Raw genomic sequence first — 19,720 nt, forward strand, 5'->3', positions numbered from 1 at the left:
TTGTCTAGAACAAGAGTGAAGGGACAACCCCTTGAAGATGTGGATAATTGCAAACATCTGTACGGACAGGATGGTGGCAGGTGAGGCACCCAGGGACTCGGAGGGACCTGCCTTCCCAATCCAGCCCTTTATTGGTTTAGCTGCAGAATCATAGGTGGGCCAATTATTTAACATCTCAAAGCTTCCCTGTCTTGTTTGGAGTTAATTACATGTACCTTTGTAGTTTCATTGTTGTGAAGATCAAGCAAGATAGTATGAATGAGAGGCTGGGCCCAGGGCCAATGTCGCCCCCACCCTCTCTGCCCTTCTCAAGGCCTCATAGTCCCCTTCGGCCCGCTATGCCTTTGTCTTCTCCTGGCTTACACCGACTTGTTCTCTAGGCGCGCATTCAGAAGTCACCTTCCTTAAGAAGCCTTCCTTATGGTTGATTGTGCTAAGTGTGATGACGGCCATGTTTTTTAAAAAGTCCTTCTAGTGAGTTCAAGAAGCATAATAAAGTATTTACAGGTGGAATGGTGTAATGTCTGTGATATGGCTTGAAATACTTCAGGAAAAAAAGTAAGGGGAAGGGGATGCATGGAAAGACAGTTGGCGGGATGTTAAGAACTGTTGAAGCCATGTTATGGGGACACGGGTTTCATGTATGTTTCTTTTTCATTCGGGATATATTTAACATTTTCCATAAAACACAACCAAATCTAACTTCGCCCCCCTCCTCAGGTTGATTAGGTGTTTCTCACAGATACTCCTTTTTATTTTAAGGTCCATTTATTTATTTTGAAAGAGAGAGAGACCGAGTGGGGGAGGGGCAGAGAGAGAGTCCCAGGCAGGTTCCACGCTTTTAGCGCAGAGCCTGATGTGGGGCTTGAACTCATGAATCATGAGATCATGACCTGAGCCAAAAATCGAGGTTCGGATGCTTAACTGACTGAGCCACCCAGGTGTCCTTCTCCTACGTGCTCCTTAACCACGCCGTTATATCATCCCTTAACTGCTCCCCTAATCATCTATTTTCCTGGATAGTCTCCACTATTAGACCGTGAACTCCTTCAGGGCAGAGACCTACGTATTACTCATTTATGTATCACCATACCTGGCACAAAACATAAAAATGTAAAAAGATCACTTGGGAGCAAATTATTCATTGAGTTGAATATACATTTTGTTTGGAATGTCTCTTGCCTGTCTTGAAGCCTCCTCCGAGGAGCTTGTTTTCAGGACCTTCCTAGGGTAATTTTAGGAGCTGATAATCCTCTCCTATTTCAGTCACTGGCTTTTAGAATTAATTACAGAAAAAAAAAACCATTATAACACATCTTGTGCTAAGAATCGAAAACTCTCCATCACCAGTTGTCTTTAATTAGAAGGAGGTGATTTTCCACTTTATTCAAAGAACGAAACCTCCACCTTCTCCCAACAGCTTTAAGCTGCAACTTTGATTTAACATGTGTTTACATAACACTTCCTTAACAGTTCCCCAGCAATGGCTGTGGCCTCCCAAACCATCATTTTCTAGGTGGTGAGTATAGACTCAAGGCACATTTATGACATGTTGGTGCTGCCTAGGGGTGTCCCAGACCTCCACCTACCTGGCACCTTTAGATTATGCATAAAGGTAACAACGTGTACTTAGAACACACGGTATGTTACTGAAGATCAAACTTCGGACGTTAGGATACATTCCACTTAATTGCCAAAAGTCTGTGGTACTACTTTGCCCATCTTGAAGCATTGAGGCTTTTCCTCATCAAATAATTAGAAGCAAGTTACTCACTCAACAAATAACTGTTAAGCTCTTCCCGTGCGTGCCAGACCTGGCCCTGTGGAGCTTACAGTTTAGAGAGTTCCACTAGTCCCATTTCAGGGATGCAAACAACTAGTCTTGGAAGTTCTTATTGGGGGGCGGGCACCCCGGTGGCTCAGGTCATGATCCCATGGTCATGAGATCAAGCCCCCCATTGGGCTCCATGCTGATGGCGCAGAGCCTGCTTGGGATCCTCTCTCTCCCTCTCTCTCTGCCCCTCCCCTGCTTGTGCTCCCTCCCTCTCTCCCTCTCTCTCTCTCTCTTTCTCTCTCTCTCTCTCTCTCTCTCTCTCTCAATAAATAAACATTTTTTAAAAAAGGAAGTTCCTACTGGGGCTGTCGGTGAGAGTTACTCCTTCGAGCATTACATTTTTCCCTTCTCAGTGGTTTTCTTTGCTGGATCATGCCCATCAGCATACACACATGTCATGATTTCTCCCAGTTAAGGAAAAACCATCCCTCTCTAGCAACCACCAGGTTTCTTTGCCCCTCTGTACAGTAAAATCTCCTACAAAATATTGCCTATACACACATCTCCACTTTCTTGCCTCTCATTCTCCACTCGTATTAGCTGTTCCCTTCCACTGGAAAGGCTTTTGTCGAGGTCACCTCTGACCTTCGCTTTGTTAAACCCAATGATCAACTCCTGGTCCTTATTTTGCTGACCTGTAAGAGGCATATGACTCAGTGGATCAGTTCCATCTCTGAATCATGAATCATGTCTGGGACACCACACTGCCCTGAGTTTCCATCCCCCCTTACTAGCCATTCCCTTTCACTCTCCTTTGCTGGTTCACCTCTTTCTTCCATCCTGTATCTTTACCCCACCTGCACTCATCTCCATGCTGCTGTCAGCAAATCTCAGGCCTTGAAAGACCACCTATATGCCAACTGCTCCCAAATATCAGTCTCTGTGCTAGACCTCTCCTTTGAACTCTGGGCTCATACATGCACCTGTCTGCTCGACACTCCTGCTTGGGTATCTAGTAGGTATCTTAAACTTCACATAACCTAAACTGACCTCCTGATCCTTCACTCCCTTCCAATGGCTTCCTAGCTCCGTTAGGAGTAAAACTCCCATTCCTACAATCACCTATTAAGACTCTACATTCCAAGTTTTTTCTGCCTGGAATACCTTTCCCACAGATATCCGCATGGCTTCCTCTGCTCTTTCTGATCTTTGCTCAAATGTCACCTTCTCAGTAAGACCTTCCCTGATAACTCTATTTAAAAGTACAACCTTCTTCTGGCCTGCACTCCATATCCCCTTTATTTTACCTATAGCTCTTGTCATAATTTAACATACTACACATTTTACTTTCTTGTTTATTTTCTACCTGTCCCCCCCACCCCGCCGACACACACACATACACTGAGAACATAAACACCAGAAGAAGCAGGACTTTTTTATCCGCTTTATTCATTGCTGAATCTCCAGTGCGTAGAACAATGCCAGGCACATGGTAGGCACTCAGGAACTTGCTATTGATTTCTTGAATGAATGAATGAATGAATGAACACTTCTTCTTAGCCAGGCACGGGAGATACAGTAACCAACAAGACATAGTTCCTACCCTGAGAAGCTCACAGTGTAAGGAGGAGAAATAGAGAAGTTAACAGAATTTCTATTCAGTGTGTTAATTGCGGGACTAGGGATGCATGCCAGCAGGGCTATGGGAACACATGGTAGACAGTCAATAAATGCTTGCTAAATGTTAAATGAATGATTTCTAGTTAGTTTATTAATAACAACAGAAAGACTTCTCTTGAAAAACTGACAGCTTCCTAATGCTTCTTGTCCTTTTCAGCCCCTGGGGAGCCACCAGAAGCTAAAAGAGAGCCTGTTGATATGAACGCTGTCCGGCTCTACCCCCACAAAACCTAAAGCACTGATCTTTGTTACTTGTTCAAATCACAAGGCAAAAATAGCGTTAAATTGGAAGTCAAAAACAAAAACGTGCCAGGATACATAGTTCCGCTGAGAACTACAATAAGACTTATTATGCCGCATTAAGATGTAAATTGCATAGTCTTTTGAGTCAATATTTGCTGATTTTATATTTCTTTTAGCCAAAGGTGAGTCCGTTTGAGGTGGGGAAAAGAGAAAATAACAAAAGCATGAATTCCTGCAATGGAGCCTTCCTCCTGCTGCTAAAACTTTGCACTGAAGCTGTGCCTGACAACAAAGCAATAGATTGAAAAATGAAAAATGGAGTCAACCAATTGTTCTGTCCACATGACATGCATCCTTTGGCTTCTTTCCCCACTGAATTGATATTGTGTATATGTGGTTTGAAGGGTTGAAAATGGGCCAGTGGTGGGGAGAGTATTATGAGAGGCATTTGGTTCCGGATCCTTATGTCTTTCCCGTTATCTGGCTTTTCTTGGGTGGCGGGAGCTTGGGAGTCAGCATGAAGAGTTGCGCAGCTACCCTAAATGTGGTGTGCATATTGGGGTCCACAGTAGTCCTGTTTCATTTTTGTTCACATCCTGAGAATAGTGCACCTTGATGTCTACCAGAAGTAGACAAAGTTTTCACAGAGGCCATCGGTAGTTGGTACTGTGGATTCGGGGCACAGAGAGTGAGAAAGAAGGACAGAGAGGCTCGTCTCATGGGAGCCCCTGCACTGAAGGGGCCCGTAAGAGAGAGGATGTGAAGACAGTAGTCAGAGAAGCTGGAAGAGTGGTCCATTTCAGTGGTCAAGGGAAGAAAGGATTTATGATGGAGACGAGCAGCATCCCACGTCTCCAAAAGGTCAAATGAGAGGAGGACTAGCCATCAATTTGGATCAACCTCAATACCCATCAGCTTATGAATAGATAAGCAAAAAGTGGCATATCCATGCAATGGAATATTATGTACGCTTCAAAAGTATTGAGGCACTGAACTGTGCTACAATGTGGATGAACCTTGAAAACATGATGCAAAGTGGAAGAAGCCTGTCACAAAAAGACCACATGTTGTGTGATTCCGTTTATATAACATGTCTAGAACAGGCAAATCCCTAGAGACAGAAAGCAGGTTAGTGGTCACCAGGGGCTAAGAGGGGAAGAAGAGTGACGGATTAATACCTACAGGAAAATGTTCTGAGATTAGAGGCGATGGTTGTACATGTGAATGCACTAAATGCCACGGAATTGTTCAGTTTACAATGGTTAACTTCATGTTAATTCGAATTTCACCTCAATTTAAACTTGCTTTTTTAAGTTTATCTATCTTGAGAGAGAGAAAGAGAGAGAGAAAGTGAGTATGTGAGCCAGAGAAGGGCAGAGAGGGAGAGAGAATCCCAGGCAGGTTCCGCACTGTCAGCACAGAGCCCCACAACGGGCTCAAACTAACAAACCGTGAGATCGTGACCTGAGCTGCAATCAGGAGTTGGACACTCAACGGACTGAGTCACCCAGGCACCCCCCACCTGAATTTAAAAAATAAGATTAGGACTGGGGCGCCTGCGTGGCTCAGTTGGTTGAGCATCTGAATTCAGCTCAGGTCATGATCTCGCAGTTCGGGAATTTGAGCCACGTGTCCAACTGCAAGCTGACAGCACGGAGCCTGCTTGGGACACTGTCTCTCCCTCTCCCTCTCTGCCCCTCCCCCACTTGTGCTCTCGCTCAAAATAAATAAACTTAAAAAAAAGTAAGATTAGGACTGAGAAGTGGACATTGGATGAGGAAGTCACTAAGACTTCTGTGGGAGCAGAAGGCTGAGGCGTGATGGGCTGTTGAGAAAGGGGACGCAAGGAGTACAGGGAAATATGTCAAGATGCAGCATAATAGGACGAGACTGGAAGGGCGAGAGGAGGGTGTCGTTTATTCATCGTCAGATCAGGGCGACCTGAGCCTTTGTATCAGCTGAGATGAAGGAGCCTGTGGAGAGAGCAGGGCTGAGGATCCAAGGACACTGGACGTCTGATGAAGCACGGTCCCCGCAGAGGACATGGTGACGGGAGCCAGAGAAAATTGAAGGGGCGAACCTTACATAGCAAGCAGGAGTATGCCTCCCCCTCCATGGGAGGCGGGAAGAAGGGATGCCAGGGCAATAGGGATGGGGAGAAGAAGCTAATGACGTTCCCGTCTCTGGCATTGTCTCTGTGAGATGGGAAGGGAGGGCAGTACATAGAAGAATGATTAAAACTGGTCACCTGAAGTCGCCCCATGTGGTTACTGGAAGCTAGCTGACTTCCTTTCCTATAATTTTTAATGAGAGAACAAAGATTGGTCTCAGGAGTCTTTAATCTTTATTTATTTCAATTGTCTATATTGAGCTCATATTTTTTTTTTGTCTTGAATCTCTTCATCCCCCACACACATGAATTCAAGTTTCGAATTTCATTTGTCTAATGAGTAAATATAATTGTAATGATAAAAAGAACAGTAGATTCAGCGAGTTCTCCAATTGTAATAATCTTAAAGTACAGTGTCTGAGGCATCTAAAGTTCAGCACCTTAGAGAGTTAATTAAGTCAAGTTAATTGGCAAAGATCTAATCTCCAGATAGGTAACATGGTTGATTATCTTATTTATGCGTAAATAGTAAAAAGTCATTACAAGACTTTTTAGAAGATTATTGATTGATATATAATTTCTTAATTAATTTTGATTGACAACATCTCTTCCTACGTGAATTCCCCCTCCCCCTCTTTGCAATCTCAACACAATTGATATTATTGAAATCATAATGATTTAGTAAATGTGTTTTTTTGTATAACCTAGTTTTAACATGACAAAAATCCCCTGCCATTTGGCATTTTACTGTGACTCTCTACAAATCAAACATGTGTGGCATGCAGCCAAGGACAGAACCGGGAAGATGGAAGTTTCTGGGAGCGTTGGAGTTACTAATGCGTGCTTTAGTCTCCTTTGATCTTCCTTTTCCTCACTCCCACACTATGTGAAATAAACACACACTCCAGGTAAAAACCATGTGCTTCCTGGGCACATGTGATGTCGAGACAAGCTTTCCAATCCGTCTTCCCAACCAGTCTGCAGCCTCCAAGCCCCTGCTCCACAGAAATGTTAGTCACTCTGGTCACTCTGTTCAATGCAACCATTTCTAACAGTGAAGGTGGAACGGACTGCTTTGTCACTGGAAGGCACTGTGAGCAGGAGACAGCATCTGCTTGGGAGGCTGTAGAAGGAGTTTCTAGTTTGGATACTTCAGACTAATGTGATCTCCTGGGTGCGTTTAAAGATAAATTCTTTCATTACAAGATCTACAGTAAGGTTGAACCAAAGAGATGTTGAAATCATTCAAGTGTAACTATCTATGTATCTGTGTATAGTTCATTGAGATGTCCCCTGGTATAATGTTACAACTATTAAGACCCTTGTTTATCTGGGGGCGCCTGGCTGGCTGAGTAGGTAGAGTGTACGACTCTTGATCTGGGGGTTGTGAGTTCGAGCCCAATGTTGGGTATAGAGATTACTTAAAATATTTTTTTAAAAGATACTCGTTTAGCTAGATCCCTCTGTTTCCTCCAAAATAGTATCTTAAAATGTATTTCCTATCTTTCCTTATAACAGTAATTGTTTCTAAAACTATATTCCCAAAATACATTCTGAAGGCTAATTAACTTTCTTTTCTGGAATATTCCATGTATTAACGCTAATGATTTCAAAGCATCTATCTGGAACACACCATGGGCTTTTGGAGAAAAGGAGCTCATGTGGATTCTAACTCACTTTAAAGTGCTTGCTTCCACATTTGCAAGTTACCTTCACCAAACGACTGCTATTCTGACCATTTTAGAAGCATAAAAGATGGAGTCCAAATGATCAAGTTGAAAAGAATGGAGAAAATCGACAATAATACATAAAGCAGCTGTGTTTAAAAGAAACCTTCAAGTATTCCCCACCTCATCACTGGCACAGCTGTAGGGGAAACTGCTGTAAATGAGCATGTTTTACATTTGGACAGTATAATGAATTTTCCCATAACACTTAAGCAATTAGCTAAGCATTGGTGTTTTGCATAGAATTTTGTCCTTGTTATAATAATTTCTTACATGTTTATATCACTTTAGGGTTTACAAACGTGATTTGATGTATATCGTCTTACTTTAACAAGTTTCTATGCCAGGCATTTGGCACACTCCATAAGCCATTTCATTTAGCCCTCACAACAGTCCCATGCAGTAGGGCCCGTGATCTCCGTTTGGGGATGAGTGGACTAAGGAAGCAGAGCCCAGCTTCGAACTCCAATCCAAGGGACCCAGAACCCATGCTCTTTCCCACCAGGCCGTGTGGCCTCTGAACTTTGCTTTTGCTTTCTGCCTGTCGTACCCCACGTCTTACTAACCCGTGATCCCTCTTTGTGCAAAAGCTTTATGACTAGTCACTCTGGAGAAGTAGTCATATAAGAAAGAAGCGCTGAACAATGACAACCATAATTACGACAGTAATAACAATAACTGCTCGCATTCATTGAGCTAAGCTGACTATCTGGCACCGGCTGGGGGGCTTTAGATTCCTTATCTCATTTAATGCCCACTTCGTACCACGTTTCATTGGAACCTTACGCAGTTCTGGGAGGCTGGCAGTGGTCGTGTCATTCTTCACTTTACAGATAAGACCTCAGGTTCCTTGAGCTTAAAGGACATGTCTGAGGTCACGCTGCTTAGCAGTACGGATTCAAGAGTCCAGATCATCTGTCTTCCTGTCAGTTACCCTTACTCTCTCTACTACACCTCACCAATACCAGCCCTTGGCCACTCTGCACCACAGATGATACTCTGTATCTTTGTTTTACCATTTTATTTCCACAGCAGGCACCAATACTGCAGTAAAATTAATGATTGTGTCCTTCTTTAGTGCTCCTCTATTCAAATTGCTTTGTGCCCCAAGGATGAGCAAGTGATGGCCTCTCTGCGTATCTGTGTCTCTTCTTCATTTCATCTCGTTCCTGACAACAAATTGAACTTCTGATGGGGATGGATAAGATTCTGACTCATTGAGCTGCAAGGCAAGAATGACTCAGTAGAATGAATGTGTTCTCTGGGAAGTCTAGAGAAGTGATCTTAAGGAAGAAGAAATGTACTTTCTTCATGTGTACTGAGAAAACTATGTCTCTCTACAGGCTAACTGACTGAGTCAGTGCCCCAAAGCATATAACCTATCTTGTTCAAAGTTCTGTGAGACATCCAGCTACTTTGTCTCTGTTGTCTAGGAGGAAGCGAGCATAGGGAACCGGAGAACTGGGTTCTAGACCCAGATCTATCACTAAGCCTAAGTCTCTTCATTGGTGAGAGGATGATATGGTAGTAAATCATCTATAAATGCCTTCCTGCTTCAAAAATAACAATAGCTAAATTTGGTAGAAGACTTTATGAATCACTTTTATGAACTCCATCCCATTTACTCATCATTACAAGCCTGCAAAGTGGATGTTTGTCTTTCTTCATTTTATGGATGAGGAAAGGATCAGGGCTCAAGAGCATAAGTGATTAGTCCATGGTCATGAAGCCACAAGTGGTGGAACTAGAACCAATTCAGGTCTTTTTCACCTTGAACTCCACCTTCTTTTCACTATCACACATCTGTATGTGTTTATTCTATGTTTGCACAATCATTTGAACAGGAGACAGATGCGATCTAAGGTTTAAGAAAGAAACTTAAGGGGGTGTCTGGGTGGCTCAGTTAGTTAAGCGTCTGATTCTTGATTTCTACTCACATCACGATCTCATGGTTGTGAGATGGAGCCCCATGCTGAGATCTAGCCCCATGCTGTCAGCACAGAGCCTGCTTGGGATTCTCTCTCTCTCTCTCTCTCTCTCTCTCTGACCCTCCCTCATGTGCTCTCTCTCTCTCTCTCTCAAAATAAAAAATGGGTAGCTCAGTCGGTTAACTGACTCTTGATTTTGGCTCACGTCATGATCTCATGGTTGGTTGGATGAAGCCCCTCATTGGGCTCTAGGCTGATGGTGCAGAGCCTGCTTGGGATTGTCTCTCTGCCTCTCCCCTGCACTCGGTCTCTCTCAAAAATCAATCAATCAACATTTTTTAAAAAGATATGTCTTCTCCATCACCCCCACAACCAAATGGTTACATTCTTCCTCTTCAGTGTAAAAATGCTGAAAAAATTGGACTCATGGTTTTCTTTCCATCATAACTGCCATTTAGGCATCATTAATGTCATAATCACCTTATTAAGTATATCCAATTTTTCCTGTATCTCCCCTGCCCACTAATTCATCCTTCCATACCACCATCTAAGGTTTCTTTCTATTTTTTTTTTAATTTTTGTTTATTTTGAGAGAGAAAGTGCGAGAGAGAGTGAGCCCCGATGTGGTGCTCAGACTCATGACCTGTGAAATCATGACCTGAGCTGAACTCAGGAGTCAGATGCTTAAGTGACTGAGCCACCCAGGCACCCCGAAGAAAGACATATGCAGGATGACTTTCAGGTTTGGTGCTTTGGGAACTGGGTCAATGGCTCCTTTCCACCAATAATAATACCGGTGATTAAAAAAAACACAAAATGTGTTTTACATGATGCTTACTACGAACCAGGCCCCGTTCTAAGTGCTGTACACAGGTGAACTTGCTTAATCCTTGCAACAAACTTTATGAGGCAGAACCTCTTATCATCCCCACTTTGAAACATGAAGAAATTGAGGCAAAGAAAGGTATGATTATCTGCCCAGATTCACACAGAGAGATTTGTGGCAAAGTTGAGATTGGAATCCAGGAACTTTGGCTCTTGAAATCCATGCTTTTTAATCATGACACTAAGCCACCAATAGGATATGGGAGTGCCCGTAGTCCTATAGCCTTGAAAATACTTCATATGCTGTCAAAAACTATTGCCAATGTCAATACAAAAGAATACCTTATTATTACTTTATATATTTATATTGTTAATAAGATGGAACAGCTTTCATGTATTTATTGACCATTTAAAATGTGTACTGCCTGCTAGTATCATTCATTGATTTCTCTATTGGGATTTTTTCTCAATGTTGTAGAACTATTTATATATAAGGAATATGAGGTCTTTGTTATACATATTAATTTATATTGTATGAATTTGCCAATATTTGACCATGTATGATTACAATAATGGCAATTTCAGATGGTTCAGCCTAATGTTTTCATTCCATTAGTCATAAGAATAACTGATATTTATTTAGTACTTGATATTTGTGAGGCACTGTGCTTTATTTGCATGCATTGCCTCCTTTGACTCTTACCACTACCCTGGGAGGTGTGGACTCTTATCTCCATTTCCAGATGAGGAGACCGAGGGGCAGAGAGGTTAGGTAACTGGCTATAATTCCTGAAGCTAGTTAGTTGGTAGGCATGGGTGGGAGGTCTATCAGGAGTGAAACACAGTCTTTCTGACTCAAATTCCTGTGATCTCAACCACTGCCCTATACTGTGTTGCATTTTCCTTCTTCTAGATAGGTTCCTCAAAGAGTTTCCTGGTGGAATTTTAATTGGGATTGCCTTAGTATAGATTAGTGTGCGGGGACTCAGTATCTTTATACTGTCAAGTCCTCCTATCTGAAAGCAAGGTATGTTTCTCCATTAATTCAAGTATTCTTTTACCCCCTTTATAGAGTTTTATAGATTATCCATAGGATTAATCACAATGATGATTCCAAGGATTTACTGAAGGTTATCCTTTGGGTTTTTAACTTTTCTGTTGCTAATGTGATAGGATTTTTTCTCCTATTATATGATCTAAATGCTTATTATTATTCTTACATGGAAGACTATTGATTTTTGGTACATTATTTTTGTAGTTATCCATTTTATGGGGTTTTCTTTAAGGATCTATTCCTCTCTCAGCCGGCTGACCAAGCAGCCTTTAAATCTTTAGGTGGATCCCCACTGCCTTAGGAGACATGTATGTGCCCTCATAAGGTATCCAAGCCTCCCTGTGGCCTGCCCTGGTCCACCTACCTTCCCAGTAATGTCTCTTGCTACTTGCCCACATGGATTCAACATTGGAGCCAGACCAACCATTCTCATGCCAACTCATGCCTTGGTACATATTACACTCTGAAGTGCTTTTCTCCTTTCTCCACGTCTGCCTGGGGAATTGCCTTCGGGTCTTAGCTCCTCAACTCTTCTCTGAAGTCTTCCGTGATTGCTGCAGGCAGCTTTCCCACACCTTTCTTTTTGTCCCCACGTGGCACCATGCATATACTCCCATTATTGCAATTGCCAGGCAAGAATGTCATTGTTTCTCTACACCAGTTAGTGGTTAAGATGGGCTTTAGAACTAGACAGACCCGGGTTCATACCCAACACAACCAACTGCTACTTGTGTGACCTTGGGAAGGGCATATTACCCCTTGTGGATAAGAATAAACACTCTAGAGGGCAATTGTGAGGATTACTTAGGGCAATGTGTACAAAGTACAGAGCCCAGGGCTAGGCACCAGTAGATGCTCAGTATCTTATACTTTTTTTTGAGAGAGAGAGAGAAAGAGTGGGGAGGAGAGGGACAGAGGGACAGAGGGACAGAGGAAGAGAGAGAGAGAGAGAGAGAGAGAGAGAGAGAGAATCTTAAACAGGCTCTATGCTCGTCACAGAGCCCGATGCAGAGTTTGACCCTGGGATCATGACCTGTGCCGAAACCAAGAGTCAGATGCTCAACCGAGTGAGCCACCCAGGTGCCCCTTCAGTATCGTTTTAAATTAACAACATAGAAGACAAGAAGAGGGTAGACTAACCAGAACGTGGGGGCTTTCAGGACAGGGGTGTTGCCAAGGAGAATTTAGGGTAGTTACACTGCACAGCAGGGAGAGTGTAACTTACCTTTGGGCCTATGTAGGAGGGCTATGGGAAAATGAGCAGCCTCCAACTGGGAGTATTGCTAGACAATAACATTTTATTTTTTTAATTTTTTAAAGTTTATTTGCTTTGAGAGAGAGAGAGGGGGGGAGAGAGAGAGTGTGTGTGTGCGCGCACACAAGCTGGGGAGGAGCAGAGAGAGAGAGAGAGAGAGAGAATCCCAAGGAGGCTCCACATTGCCAGAGTGGAGCCAAATGCGGGGCTCAAACTCAGGAACCGTGAGATCATGGCCTGAAATCTAGAGTTGGACACTTAACTGACTGAGCCACTCAGGTGCCCCTAGACAATGGCGTTTTAAAGGAGATTCGAGTTTTAGTTGAGGCAATAGAAGCTGAAGAGGGAATGTTTAAGGTCTCCACCAGGAGTTGCACGTGATGTTGTACCTGGGAACCCTCACTCTTCCTACACCAGAGACCAAGTTGGCCTAACAGTTTGAGGTAAAAATGGAGTCCTAGTGGTGGGTCTTGGGAGGGAGGCCAGATGTGGGGCCATCACGCATGCTAGTCAAGTTTGGAGTGACAACAGTCTTATTTTACTAGCTGCTTAGGGTTCTGAGGATCGGAGGCCAGAAACTACCTGAGGCTTCTTTCTGAGTCAAGTACAGAAAATGAGTCCCAAAGCCGTGCCTCATGGTATGATTTCCCCCAGCCCTCTACCTGACAACCTTATTCCAACCCCAGTAACCAAAGGCCCTCTAATTCCTTTGTGCTGCTTTCTGTTGGGATAATCTGCACAGCTTTGGTCATTTGGCAGCTGCTATGCCAGGAGGATGGGAAAGGGGCTCCATTATCTTCTATTAGGGTATCTGGGCCCCATGCGTCCTTTGCCTCCATGTGTCTTCTTGGGAAGGCCTTTCCGGGGGTTTGGCTGGATCTTAATTCTGATGGAATATACACCCTCATGCTGTGATGTCTAGAACTAAGTCAGCCCTGGATTGGGGTGTTGACCATTTCCTTTGCCAATGGTTTTGCTTTCGTTTGTGCAGCTCAAATCTTTCTCTGGTAAGGGAAAAGCTGAGAGAGAGAGAGTGAGAGTGAGTGAGCAAGACTGAGACCGAAACGGAGGCAGAGACAGCAGGGGAGTGAGGGGTGAAATCAGTTCACTGTATCAGGGCTCCTGGGTGGCTCAGTCGGTTAAGCATCTGACTTCAGCTCAGGTCATGGTCTCGCGGTTTGTGAGTTCAATCCCCGTGCCGGGCTCTGTGCTGACATCTCGGAGCCTGGAGCCTGCTTCAGATTCTGTGTCTCCCTCTCTCTCTGCCCTTCCCCCACTCACGCTCTGTCTCTCCCTCTCTGAAAACTAAGTAAACATTTTTTAAAAAGACAATTCACTGTGTCTTTGTTTTAAGAGATAAACCAGCAAAAATGCAGATGGTGGAGACAGACAGATCTAAGTATAGCACCAGCTTGACTACCTACATTTTAAGCCTGTGGTGTGGGCCTGGTTATTTAATCTTCTGAGCTTCATTGTTTTCATCTGTAAAATGAAGATATCATTTCATGAGCATGAACATCAGCAAATACACTTACAAAAAAAAGCGACTTTCTTTCATCTACTTTTTTTTAATATAATTTATTGTCAAATTGGTTTCCATACAACACCCAGTGCTCATCCCAACAGGTGCCCTCCTCCCTTCCCATCACCCACTTTCCCCTCTGCCCCACCCCCCATCTACCCTTAGTTTGTTCTCAGTCCTCAAGAGTCTCTTATGGTTTGCCTCTCTCCCTCTCTAACTTTTTTCCCACTTACCCTCCCCCATGGTCTTCTGTTAAGTTTCTCAGGATCCACATATGAGTGAAAACATATGGTATCTGCCTTTCTCTGCCTGATTTATTTCACTTAGTATAATACCCTCCAGTTCCATCCACGTTGCTGCAAATGGCAGGATTTCATTCTTTCTCATTGCCAAGTAGTATTCCATTGTGTATATAAACCACATCTTCTTTATCCATTCATCAGTTGATGGACATTTAGGCTCTTTCCATAATTTGGCTATTGTTGAAAGTGCTGCTATAAACATTGGGTTACAAGTGCCCCTGTGCATCAGCACTCCTGTATCCCTTGGGTAAATTCCTAGCAGTGCTATTGCTGGGTCATAGGGTAGATCTATTTTTCATTTTTTGAGGAACCTCCACACTGTTTTCCAGAGCGGCTGCACCAGTTTGCATTCCCACCAGCAGTGCAAGAGGGTTCCCGTTTTTCCACATCCTCACCAGCATCTATGGTCTCCTGGTTTGTTCATTTTAGCCACTCTTAGTGGCATGAGGTGATATCTCATTATAGGTTTGATTTGTATTTCCCTGATGAGGAGTGACGTTGAGCATCTTTTCATGTGTCTGTTGGCCATCTGGATGTCTTCTTTGGAAAAATGTCTATTCATGTCTTCTATCCATTTCTTCACTGGATTATTTGTTTTTTAGGTGTGGAGTTTGGTGAGTTCTTTATAGATTTCAGATACTAGCCCTTTGTCCGATATGTCATTTGCAAATATCTTTTCCCATATCTTTTCTGTTGGTTGCCTTTTTTTTTAGTTTTGTTCATTGTTTCCTTTGCAGTGCAGAAGCTTTTTATCTTGATGAGGTCCCAATAGTTCATTTTTGCTTTTAATTCCCTTGCCTTTGGAGATGTGTCGAGTAAGAAATTGCTGCGGCTGAGGTTAAAGAGTTTGTTCCCTGCTTTCCCCTCTAGGGTTTTGATGGTTTCCTGTCTCACATTCAGGTCCTTCATCCATTTTGAGTTTATTTTTGTGTATGGTGTAAGAAAGTGGTCTAGTTTCATTCTTCTGCATGTTGCTGTCCAGTTCTCCCAGCACCATTTGCTGAAGAGACTGTCTTTTTTCCATTGGATACTCTTTCCTGCTTTGTCAAAGATTAGTTGGCCATACATTTGTGGGGCCAATTCTGGGGTCTCTATTCTATTCCATTGGTCTATGTGTCTGCTTTTGTTTTTCATCTACTTCTGAAGAAATCTCTTTTTAAAAAGCAAAATCTGGCCCAGAAGTTGTCTGGCTGAAAGTACCGTGGATTAAGGATGCACCCAGACCTGAGCTGAAGTCCTATCACATCGCATCTCAGAGCCTCAGTGGTGTTCTGAGTGGTAAACCTAAATTGAATTGAACTCAGTATAAAGTGTACATGAACTACCTAGTGTGGCTTCTGGAATACAATAATACAATAGGGCATTAGCAGTTTTAGCTGTTACTGTTATCCCCATCATTTTCCTCCTCCCCTTCTTCCTCCTCATTATTTTATGAAAGGTGACCTAAGCAGGGAGATTATGATCTGGGGGATATATACCAAATATGTTTGTATTTCTAGTTTTGGTTTCAATAGCAGCGACAAATGTTTATTTGATGCTTAATGGTATTCCAACAGGTGTATTCTGTTTGTGCTCCCACTTCTTAATTAAATGTTGAGTAGTCTCAAGTAACGGAAATGAAAGCTGTGTCGTGGTTTGGCTTATGTCTAGTCGCCGCCTATCAGGATGTGGGACAACATGCCATCTACCAAGAGTCCCTGGAAGTTCTTTGTCCTCAAAACTATGAACCCTTCCAGCATCACCGGGATCAGGCAGTATCTACATGTCCTGAACCAGTTGCTATCCATGTTCAGTCCCTACAAAAAGAGGGCTTTTTTTCCTTCTTTTGTGTGCATTTGTGTGATGAGTGGAGGTGTTGATGGAAAGTGGCTGCAGCATGGAAAGGGACCAGATCTTTTCCCTCTTTGTCATTTAAGAAAATGATTCAACTTCCCATTTGGGGAGTGTCTAAGGGTCACCTTTATGCAATTATGACTCATTTTCTGTTTTTTGTGTTATATTCTTAGACTTGAAAACTCATACAAATGAGATTTTTTTATATATGTTTTCTTAATAACGGAAATGACTAAAACTTGCTAAAAATCAAATACCTTTGTGAGGGTGTCGCTTAAAATTGGAAAATGAAATCTTTTGTTGAAAAAGAAACTCTTATAGGTAGTAGTAATTCCTTCTCCCCTAACAATGCCAAGGTGGTGAAAGAATTATCTTGGGTGCTTAAAAAAATGGATGGATTTAATTTTTCACATCCTAAATTGTTAACAAAAGAACAATAACAAAATATTTCAGTAGGCGGACATGCACGCACACCTGGGACCAATTAAATATTTTTCCTTCATCTTAATCAGAATGATCAGGCTTTCTTTCATAGTAGACCTACATTCCTCCGTTTTGAGGGTTTTTTTTAAGATTATTTTTAACAAGCCAAACTCAGTGATTTTACCAATTTCACATGGCTTTCGTATATTATTTCATTTGATTCTCACAATGGATAACAGGTAACAGTCTTGAAAGGTAAGCCGGTCAGGCATTGTTTTCTTCCTATTTTACAGGTGAGGAAAAGTGAGTTTTCCGCCAATTTAGGATCACACGGGATTACACGTTAGCCACAGAGTCAGACTCAAACCCAGGTCACCCGACTGCCTGGCCCCGTGCTCTTCCAGATGTACCAACCCGACTACTTGATGTGTCTTTGTTTCCTTTCCAGCCCTTTAGAATGGTGTGCAGAACTAGATCAGTTTCCCACAGCCTCTTCCAACAAAGTCCACAAACTCGGTGGCTTGCAATAATAACGATTTATTTTCACAGAGTCCTGGATTCCCCAAGTCCAAAATCAAGGGTTCAGCAGGGCCATGCTTCCTCTGAGAGCCCTAGGGGTATATGCTTTTTTTCTTCCTCCTAGATTTTGGTGATTGCTGGCAATGCTTGGCATTCTTTTGCTTCCGGCTGTGTCCCTCCAGTCTCTGCCTACGTTGTCACATGGCCTTCTCCCTGTGTGTCTCTGTGTCTGGGTCCAAATTTCTTTTTTTTTTTTTAATGTTTATTTATTTTTGAGACAGAGAGAGACAGAACATGAGTGGGGGAGGGTCAGAGAAAGAGGGAGACACAGAATCTGAAACAAGCTCCAGGCTCTGAGCTGTCAGCACAGAGCCCGACGCGGGGCTCGAACCCACAAACCGTGAGATCATGACCTGAGCCGAAGTCGGAAGCTCAACCGACTGAGCCACCCAGGCGCCCCATAAATTTCTTTTTTTTTTTTTTAAGGGCACCACTGACATGGGACGAGAGCCCACCCTACTCCGGTACAACCCCACTTAACTAATTGCGTATGCAACAATGCTATTTCCAAATAAGGTCACATTCTGAGGTACTAAGGGTTAGGACTTTAATGTCAATCTTTTTGGGAGACACAATCCAGCCAATAACAAGAATGAATTATGGCTTTCTTTTTTTGGAGTGTAATTTAATAAATTATACTAAAGCCCATAATACATTATCACACCCAGAATCAAAGGACATATATAGATACTGACGAAAACACACACAAATAACTTAATCAGTGATATGTTGTTTGGTGATAGGAATCTACTACAAACGGCCAGTGACTTGGTGCTTTTAGTCCACTTTCTGGGCATTGTCGTTTATATGGGCACGTCTTCTCCCATAACTGACATTTCTTCCTTGAGGCATGCCAAAACCTTTTAGTTCCCAATGGGAAGGAAGGTTACTGGAGATGGATATTTTTGAAAAATGTCTTCAGGTATTTAATGTGCATCTTTTGTAATGCAGATCTGGATATCACAAGAGCTATAACTGAATTCTCGTTTAAGTGTGATTCTCACGGGCAGTTGCTTTTGGGGGGTGTTTGGAGGGATTTTATCATTAGAGAGGAGTCATTGGAAGGTATTTCCTTCCATTTTGGGCAGCAGTGTAAATTTCGCTTTGAGAGATAACCTGAATCGGTGCTTCGTAGGGCAAATCTCCGTAACATTCATGACCACAGGCCTTGGCCTTGCAGAAGGCCTCTAAATAAATAGTGGGATTTGGTGAAATGGACATTAATTTAGCAGTTATTCTGTGCAAGGCCCTTTGCTGTAGTGGACACAGAAAGTCATCACCCATGCTCCTTACCCTGCAGGGAATCCAATCTGGCTATTTAATTAGAAAATACTGGCAACTTCCTAGGTGTCAGGAACTGTGAAGACACTGGTCATATAAAAGATATGGAGAGAAAAAGGGGAAAGAAGAAGGAAAGACTTCACAGAAGGCTCCACTTCTAGTGGGTTGGGGAAGGCAAGTAAGAAGCCTTACATGATTCAGTAGGTTCAGGCTGTGGCTGGAAAGAACGGGTGCACCTAACCTAGCATGGGGCCTCAGGCAGAGCCGCCACCGTGCAGGACTCCGTGGGCCATCAGTCACATAACTTGCAATGTGGGAGTTTCTTCTTCCAGGAGGAGGTGCTACCTGAGCTGATTGGGTGATGAATTAGAGTGAGTCCGGTAAAAGGTGGAGCAAGGAGAGATCCACCTATAGCTCACGCTAGTCTACCAATTAGCCCCTTTCTCTAGCTATGTGCAGCATGGCGAAGGGAACATAGCAGTCTAACTCGGAGTCTTCCAGCAGGGTAGGGGCATGGCAGTGACGACACGGGGAAGATCGCCCTGGCAGCGAAACATAGAAGAACGCAAGGGGGAGGGTGTGGAGGCGGTGAAGCCAGTTAGAGGCCATTTGTCACAAGGGTCTCTTTAGAAGGGAATGCTGTCATTCCCCACCAGGCCAGTAACTTGGTCTTCCCACTCCTCGTCTGGCCCCTGCTACAACCTATTCCCCACCCAGCAGCTGAATTCAGTGGTTTAAAGCATAAATAGAATCATGTCACTCCCTGTTTACTGCCTATCAGCGGCTTCTTATTGGCTCTTAACACAGCTGGCCTTGGTGTCCAAGGCTTGGCGATGGCGATGGGGAAGCCTCCCTCTTCTTCCTATCTCTTTCAACCCTTTCGCTTTCCCTCTCCAGCCGAACTGCTTTCTTTTCAGGACTTGAAACACAAAGCTCTTATCTGTTTTGAAACCTTTGCACTGGCGACTCCCTCTACCTGGAAAGCTTTCTTCCCAGATCTTCTAATGATCCTAATCTTCCAGATTTCAGATAAAATGTCATCTACTCTCAGAGAGGTCTTTACCTCACCACCTCATCTAAAGCCTCCTCCCTACTGCCCTATCTCCTCATCCTGCACACTGGACACTGCTGATTGCCTACCCAGCATGAATCTTCCAGTCCTTCCCTCTTCCTTCCAAACAGAA

Source organism: Acinonyx jubatus, chromosome X (genome assembly GCF_027475565.1).
Source record: "Acinonyx jubatus isolate Ajub_Pintada_27869175 chromosome X, VMU_Ajub_asm_v1.0, whole genome shotgun sequence".
Taxonomy (NCBI): domain Eukaryota; kingdom Metazoa; phylum Chordata; class Mammalia; order Carnivora; family Felidae; genus Acinonyx; species Acinonyx jubatus.